Source organism: Cydia splendana, chromosome 15 (genome assembly GCF_910591565.1).
Source record: "Cydia splendana chromosome 15, ilCydSple1.2, whole genome shotgun sequence".
NCBI classification, from domain to species: domain Eukaryota; kingdom Metazoa; phylum Arthropoda; class Insecta; order Lepidoptera; family Tortricidae; genus Cydia; species Cydia splendana.
This window is the reverse complement of record NC_085974.1, coordinates 4,183,552-4,198,690: the sequence shown is the minus strand read 5'-3', so window position 1 is coordinate 4,198,690 and position 15,139 is coordinate 4,183,552. Positions and strand designations below refer to the sequence as shown.

Sequence of the window (15,139 nt, the reverse complement as noted above, 5' to 3'; positions counted from 1 at the left end):
CCGTTGGTATCGTCCCATTCGTTTTTCGTCAAGTTCTTAAATTAGTCCTATTCTGCTTCCGTCACTCATTCTACATTGAAAGCCACTGACGATTGTGACGAATGTAGAATGAGTGACGAAAGCAGAATAGGTCTAATTTAAGAACTTGACGAAAAACGAATGGGACGACCCAAGACGATACCGTACCGTTTTTGTGAGAGGGGTTTCGTGTGTAGAGTAAGATTGTCAGACTTTGACTGCCATTTCTGACTTTTGTATTGCTTTGATATAATGGGTCCCATATGGTAGACATTTGATCCTCAATACAAACCAAATCGACTGACACCTTTAAAACTTGTGACCTAGCCTATTAAGCACCTAAATCCACCGCAAAATCCGAATCACCCTATATAGGTCACACGTACAATATTGAGAAGGTTTGACACCCGCTAACTCACGAATAAGTGACAACTGGGTCGGGGCATCCTGTATAAACTGTAGGTGTATGTTGTGGGCGCAGCTCGACCTCCACGGGCTTTGGAGGTCAGAATTTCTTTCACAGTTTCTTATCGTTTTTGTGGAACTTAGGGGTAAGTGATACAGGAGGGCGCTTCGTGGGTGGGTACTTAGAGAGGATGAAACCTCGCTTCGTGGCTATAATTTAAGTATGGTCCAAATTGATGTTAAGGTTAAGTTTGAGTTCAGCTCTAGCAAAAGGACAAAAATCGAAACTGTAAAAGCCATGACAAAAAGCCCAGCCCGAAGTTGAATTTGACTGATTTTAGTTCTGTAATACTTGTCACATATTTAGCTTGGTTACAGCTGGTGCTGTCATCTCTATCTCCTTCTTTCTTTCTTCTTTCTCCTGGCTATGTTCCCATATCACTTGGGGTCAGCCCTCCTCGTACGTTTTCGCCACAACAATCTATTTTGTGTTGTCCCTGCGTCTACATTATTAGCTTTAAGATCTTTTTCGATTGTGCTCTTCCAGGTGGCGGCAGTTCGTCGTCTGCCTCGCTTCATTTCCTCTATTTGCATCACTGCTCTCGTCATATGGTCCTGGTCTCGCCTCATGACGTGTCCGTACCACCGCAAGCGATTTTCTCTCAGTTTATCCTGCTGCTGCTGTCATCTCTATACAATTTAGAATCCTAGAACGCATAATAATATTGCGATGACAGCTATGAGAAAAATACTTTTTAAAAAATCTACCCGTGCAAACAAAAATTTTCCTTTACGTCTATAATCGGATCCGTTATACGCCTGCGGCTATTATTATACTATTTAATGTAGTTAATTGTAGTTGGGTTATAATCCCTTTGTAAGTCGTAGTTAACGTAATCATATTAGAGCTTGTAGGGTGACCATTGTTCGGCAGTGACTGCGCGGGACACGCCTCGGTATTAACTGGGGGGTTGGCCGCCGGCCAGCGATGTGCTGGTGATTCATGCGTTATATTACTAGCTAAATATATTCTTGTATATGTTTTAACAAGTCGTATAACTTTTGCAAATTACGTAGTTTAGTAAAAGACGTTTGGTAAATGTGACTGTTGTCATTGTCTGCCGTATATCATATCATATCATATCATTTATTCAGTAATGGTCATACATTGTCATTTATATATACAATTCACTTAATGAACTAAGGAGTTAATCTGGAACCTTTCAGTCCAAATTTTATCAAACGTTTCTTTTTGATGTACCAAAAGGCAAAGCGCACAAAAATATCTTAACATGAGCTTTAATGATACTAAATAAAGGCAATGTTCAGTTATTTTGAACACCTGGCCCCTTCGATATATCTGGCTCCAATTTCACAACGGTTACAGGTGCGACAATTGTAAAACATCACTGTTGCTGACGTCACAGGCATCCATGGGCTACGGTTACCGCTTAGCATCGGGCGGGCCGTATTCCTGTTTGCCACCATCATTGTTTTATTAAAAAAAAACTTTATTATATCGGAAATAAACAGATATTTCTCTTGCTAAGTTTATGACAATTGTCACAAGAAACACTACAATTGTCACGAAATTCCGACATATACCTCATTACCTGTCAAGAATTACCTACAATTCTTCTAAATCTTGACAATTGTCAGAAACTTCGCAAAAGAAATATCTGTTTTTTTCCGATATAATAAAGTTTTTTTTTTAAATACAATGCTGGTGGCAAACAGGAATACGGCCCGCCCGATGGTAAGTGCTAACCGTAGCCCATGGATGCCTGAGACGTCAGCAACAGTGATTTTACAATTGTCGCACCTGTCACCGTGGTGAAATTGGGGCCTGATGGCAACCGTGCAACAACGTCGTAAAGTTGACATATGTAAGTATCCGACCGTAACCGGCTTTTGTGCCGAAACTGAACACTACTGAAAATACGGCACAGCATTCGGCAGTTTTTTGGCCGAAACCGAACCTTTAGCCGTAAAACTTCGGTCGGACACTAACAAATGCTCAACCATTAAATACGTCGGTAACATTAAGCTAACAATACGCATTACTAGCCGTTAACGATCCTTATAATCGATATAACTGAATTATCGGCTAGCCGTAATGGGCACTCTGACCGAATACTATCATTATCCAAGCTAACCTGTTAGTCGATGACAAGACGAGTACCTCAGTAAGACTGTCAGTCTCGCTCCTCACGTTTATGTACATCTAATCGCACAATATTCTTCCTGCGCTCTCACTAATACTTACTATCAAGTAAGTTATATAGATTTGATAGAGTAAAAAAAATCTGCAACAATATGTAAAACTGAGACATTTCTAATCTATTTATATCCTATTCGCCAATATACTACCTATTCATCTAGCTTTTGTATAAAGTAACAGATCAGTCGGATGAATTAGAGCAAAGTGTGGTATAAAAAAACAATTAATGCTTAATATAATATCATATAGAATAAAATAGGAATGCGACTTTGTATGGAGACTACAATATTCACAGATTTATACGTCAGCCACTCTATTGTCCTATTTTAAAAAGTGACGTATCCTCTATACCTATAGCAAAAAGAATAGATAGTATAGAGGGGTCCTGTCATTGTAAATTTTGTAGTCACTGTAAATTTACTGCCATCTATCGACACACGACTAAAACTCAAAATGAAAACGTATAAAGTTATCAAAAAATGTATATATATGGATAAATGATTTTATTATTTTTATATAATTTTGATCCCTGTTCATTCACTGATATCTATGTGTTAAAATTGTTAAATATGAAACGGTGTCGTCACGCCATCTAGCTGAGGATAGGCTAAAGGTGTGTGCGCCATCTATTCGAGAATGACTTTTGCTTGAATTCCGAGGCACGTTTTTTCCTTAGACTTTATTCGTCTTATACGAAGTTACATATGTCTTTGCCTATAGGTAGTTGTAGGACGGGGTTATCACGCGATAATATATACCATACGCCCGCAGTCTATTTTATTTACCTGTCCCTGGTCGATACCAAGTTAATAATCTGTTAGTATTCGATATTCCATTTTTCCGCCGTAAGTTGTTCAAACATTGGGTACGAAGAGCTCTATTTACATGAATACAACCTCCACCCTTCCGGGTGAGGGTACACCGAGTGTTTTCTAATCTTAGATAACATCGTGAAATATGCTGATCATTGCATGCTGGTAGTTTGGGTAAGATTGTTCTGTAGCGATATTTTTACCTATCTTGCAATAGGTAGATCTATGTTCTGGATTGTTTCGTACCGAGTGTTTTCTAAAGCCGGCCACTGACGAGCCTTCCAAATGGATGCCGTTACAATGGATTCATCCAAATGGACGGCATCCTAATATTAAACATTGTACGTTTTTCACATTCACGGACCGATTTTGGAGTGCAGCCACGCTATTTGGACTATTGGAAGGCTCGTCAGTGGCCATCTTTATGTTTGATAACATCGTGAAAAATACTGATAATTGCTTGCTAGTAGTCTGGGTAAGATTGCTCTGTAGCGATATTTTTTTACCTTTTTTGAAATATCTGTGTTCTAGCTTATTTTTGGTTAATAATATGTCATTTTAGCGAAATTAAAGTAATGGAACGAACGATCCGACGAGACACATTTGATTTTTTATAACTATCAGTCTCTATGTTTTAATTTTCTCTAAGGGTGGATATGCAGGTAGATCACACTGTTTTTTTTTATTCGACCTATCCCGAAAACGCGACAAAATAGCAGATGTTTCATAAAACATCAATGTATGATTCGCCTAAATGTGAACACTTCTACAAGCAACCTAAACTAGTATGCTTCGCCAGAGCACAGAATATACCTAATAGTCTCGACGTGGGGCAATGAAAGCAAGGTCGCACTTACTGTAAACGAACACCAAAAAGATTAGTTTAATAATTACGGCAAACAGACCTGTGTGCCCCTCACCTAAATATAAACATACTTGACAAATATTGTTTATGTTATGATACGCAAGTAAATAAAGTAGATGGCTCGACGCTTAATAGCTGTAATATGTCACTATACGTGTTTTCACTTCACTTAGGCTACTGGAGTGTGTACGTTGATATATGTTGTTAAATGGTATGTACTTAGTGATATATACGGTAAACATCCATTGATTTCACTCAAGCGAAATGTGAATGATGTACATATAGTCTAAATATAGCGTGATTCAAGAGACGATCAAGAATAAATGATTCGTCATTACAGTTGTCGTTTAATTTTAGTTATGCGGTGACAGTAACATTTAGAACTTAGTCACAGTAATAGGGTGGCCGAATTGAATGACTATTATTATCAATTTATCATAATTTGAATTGGACTCATACAGATACGTTTGAACGCGATCTGTAGAGACATATACAGTGTGGAAAAATAAGTCGGGCCCTGGAGGGAAACTACCTTAAATCCTTTAGTTGGCTCATTTTACTTAAAGGAGACATTCCTTTATTTTTAAAAAGAAACAAAACTGCATTCAAAGATTTTCTAAAACTCGCTTGCCCCACTCGCAATTTCATTCTACTAGTCGATACAGTTAATGTTAATGATAACATTTCTCCAAGAAACATTAGGTCTTACGCTCGTCTGTCGTACAAAATATCCATAAAACCTAATATTTAGACTCAAGATTTTTTTTGACAAGCCAAATTGAAGAAAAATGGAAACAAAATTGAATGCAGTTTTGTTTCTTTTTAAAAATAAAGGAATGTCTCCTTTAAGTAAAATGATCCAACTTAAGGAATTAAGGTAGTTTCCCTCTAGGGCCCGACTTATTTTTCCACACTGTATATGTCTATTTATAAAAGTGTTCCATGGTGGCAGATACTGTTGGTGCGTTGTTTCATCCGCTACTTATGATGCTGACTGTACTTAGAGGACAGAACCCCGGAAGCCTACTTGGAGTACTTAGCCGACCTCTCTAATATTTACGCTAACGTGCCACACGCCCGCTCTAAACCCGGCCCTCCGGCCCGACCGCCCCAACACAAACTCACACAAGGTTACCAATAAAGGTAAAACTAGGGTGAAAATATACTTACGAGATAAAACTTTACCCTATCAACAGTTAGGTTAACACATATACCAAGCATAAGCAAGCTAATAATCCGAATACAAATTTATTCTATTTATTTCCAACTTATAAAATATTATTAATCAATTAAATTGTCAAATCACAAAATACCTACAAATACAAATGCATTTCAACACATCTAAATTTAACCTTATAAAATAACTTACAATTAAATAAAAACTAAATTACAACTAACACAAATAGTCCCCCAGATCCGATCCCTGCGGAAGGGTGCCCATAATGCTGGCTACATTCCCCCGCTGAATCGCAACTCCAATTCTTTGGCCAAGGAATGAGCCAGCCCTAGGATCCCTGGTGGAGTCAAGGAGCATCTTCTTCAAATCTTTGTACAAACTGAGCGCATCCTGACACCAAGGTCCCAAAGTTTCAACCGCAAATGCCGAAAACAAGTGATTGCCCGACAGTCCAGCATATTTGCGGCGTTTTAGAGCTTCAGCTGCTGCCGCCGCTCCGCCAGGCCTTAACGAAGTAGCGGCTAAATGGGACGGCGCCAGAGTATCCACGCAAGTTGCATCCCAGATAAGCGGCCGTCCCATCCGCCAGGGAATAAGGGTCATTCCGTCGGGCCTCTTTCCGTCGTCGCGCACAAGACCGGGAGGCTCCAACACAGATGGCACGCCCACACTGACAAGAGCCCGGCGGATAACATCATTAAGGCTGGCATGGCGGGAAAAGCGACCTGCGCTCTTCCGGCAGGAAAGGCCGTGGTAACCGCGACTATCAACCTCCACTCCGCAAGGACAGCGATGAGGGACAACTAAATCAGCCCCTATGCGGAGACCGACCGCCAATCGTAGGGAGTTATTGTCCAAAAGGGTAGCGCAGTTACTGGAGGGATACGCATGAAGCCAATAACCTGACTCCGTTCTGGAAGAAGCTAGGAGACGGGCTTTCTCCTCGCTTGAAGCAGCAGAATCAAGGAGTGAAGCCTGAACCTGGCGACAGAGAGGTTCATCCCACGTCCTCTGAATGTGTCCTTTGGAAGGCAGGTCCACGGTCGGGCACGCCAAACGCCAAGCATTCACTGCATCCGACAGGTACGCCACCTCGAAGTCAGGTATTGACGGAGTGAGTATCTTTCCTACGAGGGATAGCGTACCATGGACGGATGACAGAAACGCAGGCAAAGCAACACTAGAAATGCGTCTTATACCCAGACCGCCGAAGCGGATCGGTAAAGTTGCTTGTAGAAACTGCCTATCATCGAGCCTAATATTAAATATCTTTTGTATTTCGACATGTATAGTACTGTCGATCACTTGACACAAATGAGAATGCCTAAAGAATGGACTGCACCTCATTGCATAAGTAAGTTTCGGGACGAAAAGGCAAAACCGGATAATAAAAAAGGCCATGTGAGCGTTAATTTTCAGTAGGCGGTCAGAATGCTCAGAGAAACGATGTAATTGGCTATCAATGAAATCCGGGATCGCCTCGCCGAAAACTGGGGCTCCAAGAAGATGAAGGGAGCTCTTGGACACCGACTTTATTCCTGGACATTCAACCTCGAACTCTCCCAAGATCTGAGATCTGTTCGGATTGTCGGAGCTTATGTAAAGCTCACATTTGCTCGTATTCAGCTCCAGGCCAACCTCACCAAGCTTCACGGTTAAAGACCGTAGATCATCAAGGACCGAGCTTGCCTCACCGCCTAAAGTGCCGTCATCCAGATACCAACAGTTAAATTTTGAATTAAGAGCTGTAATTATTGGATGAATTGCGAGGCTGAAGATGGCCGGCCCCATCGGATCTCCCTGCTGACACCCAACTGCAGAGAGAATATTGTGAGGTCCATACATCAAATTTGAGGGGTACCTATAGCACTGCCAGAGGTACGGGTATAGACCAGGGATATTCCTCTGCACCTCCGTCAACATGGCGCCACGGTCCACCGAATTAAAAGCGTTTCTGATGTCTAATTTTAGAAGTACTTGATCCTCGCAACGATGTAAAAAAGTTCGACAGGCATGAACTGCAGCCTCACATCCTCCCTTGGAGCCGAAACCCAATTGAGTTGGCTGGAACATGGGCTCCAGGCCTTCGGCGATACTTTTGCAGGCGACCTTGGAAGCAAGCCTCCGGAAAATTGAGCCAATGGCAATGGGGCGAATGCCGCCATCCTTTTTACGCAAAGCGCAGAGACTGGCCCCGTACAGAGTTGGGACTACTTCTGCACAAACCTTTCCGGCAAGCATGAGATTGACAAGGCGGGTAATACTCGCGAGCAAATCGTCGTTCCTGCCACCAGGAGCGCCGAGAATGAGATCTTTAAGGTGCTGGGGCCTTAAACCATCTAAGCCACCAGCTGATCCATTCTTAAAGGACATTATAGCTGCCATGACTGCATCCTCGCTAGCTTGCAAAAAAGGTAGGGCAGAGTCCGGCGGATCGGGAAAGTTCGACGTTGGAAAGGCTGGTGGATGCTTAGCTTCCAGAGATGCGAGTGTCTCAGGCGTATCTGGCGCAGACGTGTCACTGGAGAACACAATTTGCGCCGCGCCTTTGAGATCCCCATCATTGATCTTAGCCTCAATGACCTTGAGCAAATCCCGCGAATTATTTCCATTTTGCACATTAACCACCTGCGGCGTGTCAACATTGCCCAAACGCGCACAGTTCTGTTTAATTTTAGAAGTCAGGGAACGGCGAGGATCCTTCTTAGTCACGTGCAACCTATTGAAAGCGAATAATAAAAGACCTTCCCAGCTAGAAGGCGAATTTTCATTGACACAGTCGTCAATGGCTTTTGACAGGCTGGTCGCGACAGTACACCTCGCGCCTCTAGGAATTCGTTTGACGACTGGTAGACCTCTCCTATGACTACTCAGACTGTTGGAAAGAGAAACAGAATCATGCCGCGGGGGAGGTAAAGAAGGTGATCGATGCGTCACAGGCACACGCAGAGAGGCAGCAGGAGTCGGTGACAAAAGAGGGCTGGGAATGTGAGGAGAAGTATTAGCAGCCGGCAATTGAAGAACGGACTGGCTGTTAGTGGACTTGTGCGCTTTGCTTATGTGTATCTGCAGACCCCGCTGACCTTTAAAAAACTTTGGTTGAGGACAATGTGGGCACTGCACAAGATTAAGCGGGGACGGACTACTTGTTCGGCTGTCGGGTTGGGCAGGCGAGCTTGCCATTTATATGTAGGTAACACCAAAAATAATTGTGTGAATAAACCGATCTACAAACTAATTAATAATGATAAATATAAAAAAAACACAAAAAATAACATTTAAATAATAATTACAGTACATCATATCCAAGCATTCAAATTACATTAACAATAAAAATAAAACATATTTATGAAATAAATGACTAGGTACATGTCAAAAAAGCATTTAAACGACAGCCTTATGATTGAATACAATAGGGCCCCAATTACAATATCATCACAACACAACACGGTTAAACATAAAATATGGGTACCTCATCACAGTAACTGTTACCAAAAAAAAAAACTTAAGCCAAGTCAACTAATACAATGATTTAAATTAAATTATTAAAAAATCTATATTGTATACAAACAAAATAAACTCTTTAAAATAAACAACAAAATTGAATTCATGTAGAAATAAAATTTTAAATACAATTACAAAATAATTACTTTTACATTCGCATCACTAATAAAAAATTATGAATAAATGTCAAAAATGTACAACAAACAAAGACAAAAAATACACAATAAAAAGGTAAATGGTACAAAAAAAAACACACAAGAAAAAAAAAACTTAATGACAAAAGTCTCAACTTCAAGATTTGAACCTGGAACGCTGATTACTGCTTATATTTAGTACAAAAATAGTTCCTTTAGCCACGGCGAATTACGCCTCCGGTATGTACGTATGCGTGATCTTCGTCAGAGCGCATACGTTGAATCCACCCTCCAGATAGCACACAAATATTATTGTAACGTTTTATCCACTGAACTTATTAAATACACACTAGACACAGATAGATCAGCAGTGCACAATTACGCCGCGCGATGAGATGCCGACGCTGCCCGTTCAACATGGAAATCCTCGCAGTTTCTGTGTTATGTGTTATTGATAGTGATATTTGTTATGTGAACGAGCTGATTCATAGTGATTTGCGGTGAATGTCACTTGCCGACAAAAACCCACTGTTTGCCTCGCGCTCGGAATTCACATGGATTAAAACATTACCACAGGTTCGTACCACTTGTAGCCATGTAAGTCACTCAGAAATCCGCGGTTTAATCTACTCGGATTATTTTAAAATCGAAAATTGAACGGAACATCACTTGGTAGCTGCGCCATTTTTTTTTTTTTCCCTAATAATTGAAGTCAATTGAAATGAAGTGAAATACTTATTTCAGAAAATCACCTCTATTCTATGGGGTAACTAATTACAATTACTTGGCCCTGATGGTCTCCAGGGCTCCAGGTCTGTAGTTGGTCTTAGATAATTAGATGACTTAGATGATGATGATGATTCAGAAGTCACTGAAGCGTAAGCAGAGAGATCCGATTTTATTAGGCTAGGCTAGATTGTATTACCACACCAATAATTTTATCAATCTACTGTACAACCAAACCAAAAAATATTATACCTGCTTGACAGATGTATACAAATGTAACTTCAGAAAAAAGCTTTCACTGAGATAGGAATGGAGCGAGATACTAAAAATGGTGCATCAGATAAAGAGAAAGTGTATACCATTTTCTTGGCGTTGTTCTCTTTTTAATCTTAAATCCTCGACACAAGAAGTGGGTTGAATGCCGAAGTTGTATATAACAATACGGTCGGCGACAAAAATAATAAGTTATCATTTTGCACCTTATAGCGTTGTAATTAAGGCTAAAATTGTGTACAATATCTGTCGCCAGCCGTACGAGTGCGGCATGTAGCGCGTTAAGGTAAATATTAAAAAGATCCTGGCTGAGTGCTGTAGGCTTTTAGGGTTCCGACGATACTCGAATTAAAAAGTTTAAAATCTGAAAAAAAATAGATGGCTCTGCTTTTCAACTACAAAACCGTGCTACAACACACAATATACTTACAAATTGGTTTAGTGGGAGCGGTCTAATAACTCTATGAAGTTTTTTAGGAAGGCAGATTACTATACTAATGCATGTTCCTAGGAAAAAATCGTGTGCTTAATAGCCACAGTTTTTACTTTCTATCCCGTGTTTTGATTTATTATTATTTTTTCACACATTAACTTAGCTACATAACTTAATCATCATAAGTATTACTATTTCATTAACTTCATTCAAACTTTTTCAAGACTAACGTTTAGTCAAGAACATTCGAGATTCATCGGAAGATTCAGGAAAATATCACATGAAACAAAAAAACTTTAAATTTAGAAATGGAAAGATTCGATTCCTGTTCAAAAATATGAGAAGTGAAAATTCCATACTATATTCTATAATTCCATAATTCCGAAACTATTCTAAGTGAAAATTTCGCAATTTTTGAATCATCCGACGGCGTATCAGTATGAAATCATTCTGGATCCGTTAAATTTTAAATACGGAACCCGAAGCAATTACCGAACGCGCCAGACTCCCCGACGCGACGCGGCGCGAACAAATCTCGGCGGACCGAAGTTAAATAAAGGGGTAAATGTATGTAAATTCGGCACACTCGTGAAATTGAGGTGCCCGTCGCGTAATAAAACTACGTCAAGACGTGCACGGGTCTGCTTAATAAGAAAAGTTGGAAAATGAAGGACACAGTGTTTCTGTTAGGTTCTTTCGAGGTCTTGGGGTTTATTTGGAAAGTTGTTTTGGCAGAACAGGATGACAGTTGGTATTAGATTTTAGGTTGTTATGATAAATTGTTGTAACGGATATGTGTACGATAACATTAGAGTAAATAACTGTGTCATGCTTACATGTTTGTAATTGAAAACAATATTTTGCACTCCTATGGGCGATAGTTAACCGATTGTGTGTTATGATTTTATCTCACCGGTTGGTAAAAATCTGTAGGTACTTAAGTTATTTTAATCCCAAAATTTGGTTATATCCACAGACTTGAATCAAATTACCCAATACCCAATGACCCATATTTTTTTTGTGAAATCATGATAATACTTAGTTTCAAACGACCATTATGTTTAGCCAGTTTTACTAGTCATTATAAACAGAAAGTCTTAGATGTTCACTGCTTGTATTGTTAAACTATAAATTAATCTTAATAAATAAAATAAAAATATAGGAGTTATATCCTCCGGTAGTGTATATATGATCGAAGACACGAGATACTTTTCAACCGACGAGCTTCCCTTACCCGCGATAAACTTATTCGAAAGCAGCTCAAAAGCTTTCTTCACTGGACAATGAGCTTACGTATATTGGCTGAAAGTTCAGCGCGCCGAGGTTTCTCAGCTCGGACACTTTGACGGTTCTCTTCGGAAAAAAGCGAACTTTGCTTTTAAGCGTGAACTTTTGATATAGGATAGCTGATATTGCTCGGTATTTTATAAGTGTAACGGAGACGCTTTTGTGAGCGTCTTGGTGTTATTTCGTTGCAATATGGTGTTCAATGAATCATAACTTAGGTACGTGTCATTTGCACTGGGCTATACAGTCATGACTAAGATATCAATAGAACCATTTAACAAAAGTACAACATAATGTGTACTGTAACCTATAGCCGTATTACGTCCGTGTAAACGTATCTATTTTAGCAAGTTGGTCACATCGCTATCTGATTTGGTGAGTTTACCTTGACTGATTTGGGAGTCGTTTATAATAATATCTTCGGATCTTTGTGTTTTTTAATTCATGTATAGCACTAGTGATCGCTTGGCCACCCATCTATACTTACGACTAAAAATAAAAGGCGAGAAATAGGCCACATTCCATAATAACGTCTATCGTCTTACCATTTTATATCTATAAAAAAAAACCAACGAGTCAGTCCAAACGCGACATCAAATGTACGAGTAAAAGACTTTTTTCTATGAAAATAAAACGCTATTCACTAAAAAGAGAACGCAGTAACGAGTCAGCCTAGATTTTACTGTAACAAAACGATGTAACTTAATAGAAAACTCCTTTCTCTTATGTCCTCTTGATACGGAGAAGCATTATGAGCTGGTGTCGGCTCCATGCGCCGCTTTCGACTATAGAGATATTATGAGATATTGTAAGGAGCGATGTGCGATAATTAAAAATATTTTTCTCTTGTCCGTGAGGGGAATTGACGCGTTTGTTCGCTTTGGAAAATATTTTTGCGCTGGGTTAAATTAAATTCACTTGTGGTCGTAACGTAAGTCAGAAATCTAAAATAATTTTAGGTGTCTATTAAGGATTTGTGTAACCAGGAAATACTTTTATATTTTCATACCCAGAGTAGGCAGTTCTATTAAAAGCATTCGCTAGTTACAGCCAGAAATAAACACGAAATCTAGGATAAAGTTCCTAACTGCCTACCTTAGCCTTTACCCTATATATTTAAATATTTACTATTCTACTTATGCTTTCTTCCTCTGCTTGGTCGTGATCGTGACCTCATGTCTGAGGGACGTGACTCCTATGGGGTATTCTTCTTATCACTGCTCTCCAGACCTCTCGATCTTTGGCCATCTGCGTCGTTGCCTGGAGCGAAGCCTGGGTAATATTTTGGACCACATCTGACCATCTACATCTACTTATGCTTTAGAGTTTAGAGAAACGCAAATCTTATAAATTGTAATTGTTTTGTGGGATAAATAGTTATTTAAGTAGTAGCTAAGTCCAGCTAGCCTAATGCTAGACTACATTTGAGCGCTAATGGTCCATTGTCATATTAATCGGCAGCTTAGCAGTAACAAGTCCACACTCGGCCTGTATTGTCAGAGTTGGTTCTTTGTGCCGCGTAATGGGCATTTAACCGCGAAACGGGGCTATTACATGTGGGAGTGCACTGGAACTTGGACTGAACGTGAACGGTTATTTATGGGTTAAATACGGTGTATTTATTGTCATTACACTTCGATATTAAGTGAATACGAGTATACAAATTATTGGCTATGTGTGAAGTGCATAGTGGGGAACTCAGAGGCGATGACTGCTCACTGTAACATAAATTGTTATTTGTTAATAAGTTGAATATGAAGTAAACAGTCACTAAGGCATCCAGTACCCGCGGCTGGATCCGAACCGGTGTCTTCAGCATTTGCAGTTCACAATTCTCTAGCCACCCGCGACTGACCCCATAATTCTTAGGCCTCCCGGGTCCTGGCACTCGTACCAATTGCTTGAGTAGGTAAACACCTATTAATTCGCATTTATAGACGGGTCTATCTATTTTATTACCTTTATTTACCGACGTTTCGACACAGGTTTCACTGGTCGTGGTCGCGGCTAACTGATGTTCTAGCAAATGTCAAAACAGAGATTTGTGCAACTACCCGACGAAAAGTGTATGGAAAAGTTTGGGGTAGACATCACATTTTCAAACCACCCGCTACACATAATGTTAATTATTGTCAATAGACCCATCTACTTATAAATGTGAGTTAATATGTGTTCAAAACGCGAAAGTTTTAAATATTATAGGTAAACACCTAATGGATACATTTACATTTAGTAACCCTGGGACTGCATGCCTGCATATGCATATAAAATAATGGGACTACTTCAAAAATATGCATAAAAGCATGAGCTTTAAGTTTTCTTATTTAGCAGGTCAGAACCCGCGTATTGCTAAATAGGGCTACCTAAATAGTTTCCTATTAAATTAATCAAAAGCGAGCATCATAAATGAGCCTGCATATTTACCGGCACCTGCACACATGCACACAATGGCCGCAAATGTGTGTAGGTACACTGTTTGCACACAGTGTATCGATTAACCTAGTAAGCTCGAACGAAGGTCTTGACAAGTTGCTGTACTAAGTGAAAAGGTATTTTATCAATTAAATACACATTGGTTTAAATGTAAATTGACCTATCATAAACTAAACCTACTTTTTAGAAAGAAAGAAAAATAAGAAAGAAAATACATTTATTTATGACAAACAAACAGAAATGACAAAAACATGTTGACAAATATACAATGTATAACATTTCGATTTTACTGTCTTAGTCAAAAAATAGATTTAATGTATGTGGGTATTGTGGGTAAACAATGCCTGCAGGCTGATTTTCGGTTTTTGGCATGACGCTTCTAATGATGTATATTCAAAACTTGTGGTATTTTCTCCCTAACATAGTCTCATATCATCACAGAAAGGGGGTTACCGCGAACATTTCAATCCGAAAATCGTGTACCCACCTCCATCTTTATTTTTGGGGTGGAGGTGATAGACACTAATTTTGATTTGGTTTGTTCGCGGTTAGGCCCCAAAGTTGCTCGCAGAGTTGGTGTTAAGACTTCACTGAATGAAATATTTTGAGTTTCTGAACCTGGCAACTTGTCTGTCACTGAAAGTAAAAATTGCAATAATAATTAATAATGGTGATTCTTAGGTAAAATGATACCATGATGAAGTTATATTTTCAGCTTAATGAAGTTTCATAACAAACTACTGAGTTAGAAACTTGTTCGATATACGTATGCTAACGTGACATAAAATACTAGGTACTCAGAAAGGCGGACTTGCATCCGGATCTGACATCCGTGTAAACTAACGTGCTCA

General features: G+C 39.5%; 1 protein-coding gene across 1 annotated transcript in view; it reads left to right on the top strand.

The window, feature by feature from the left end:
• The window catches only part of LOC134797477 (atypical protein kinase C), a 189,734-nt gene that overhangs the window by 16,796 nt on the left and 157,799 nt on the right, over positions 1-15,139 (top strand). The gene's annotated exons all lie outside the window — the stretch shown is intronic.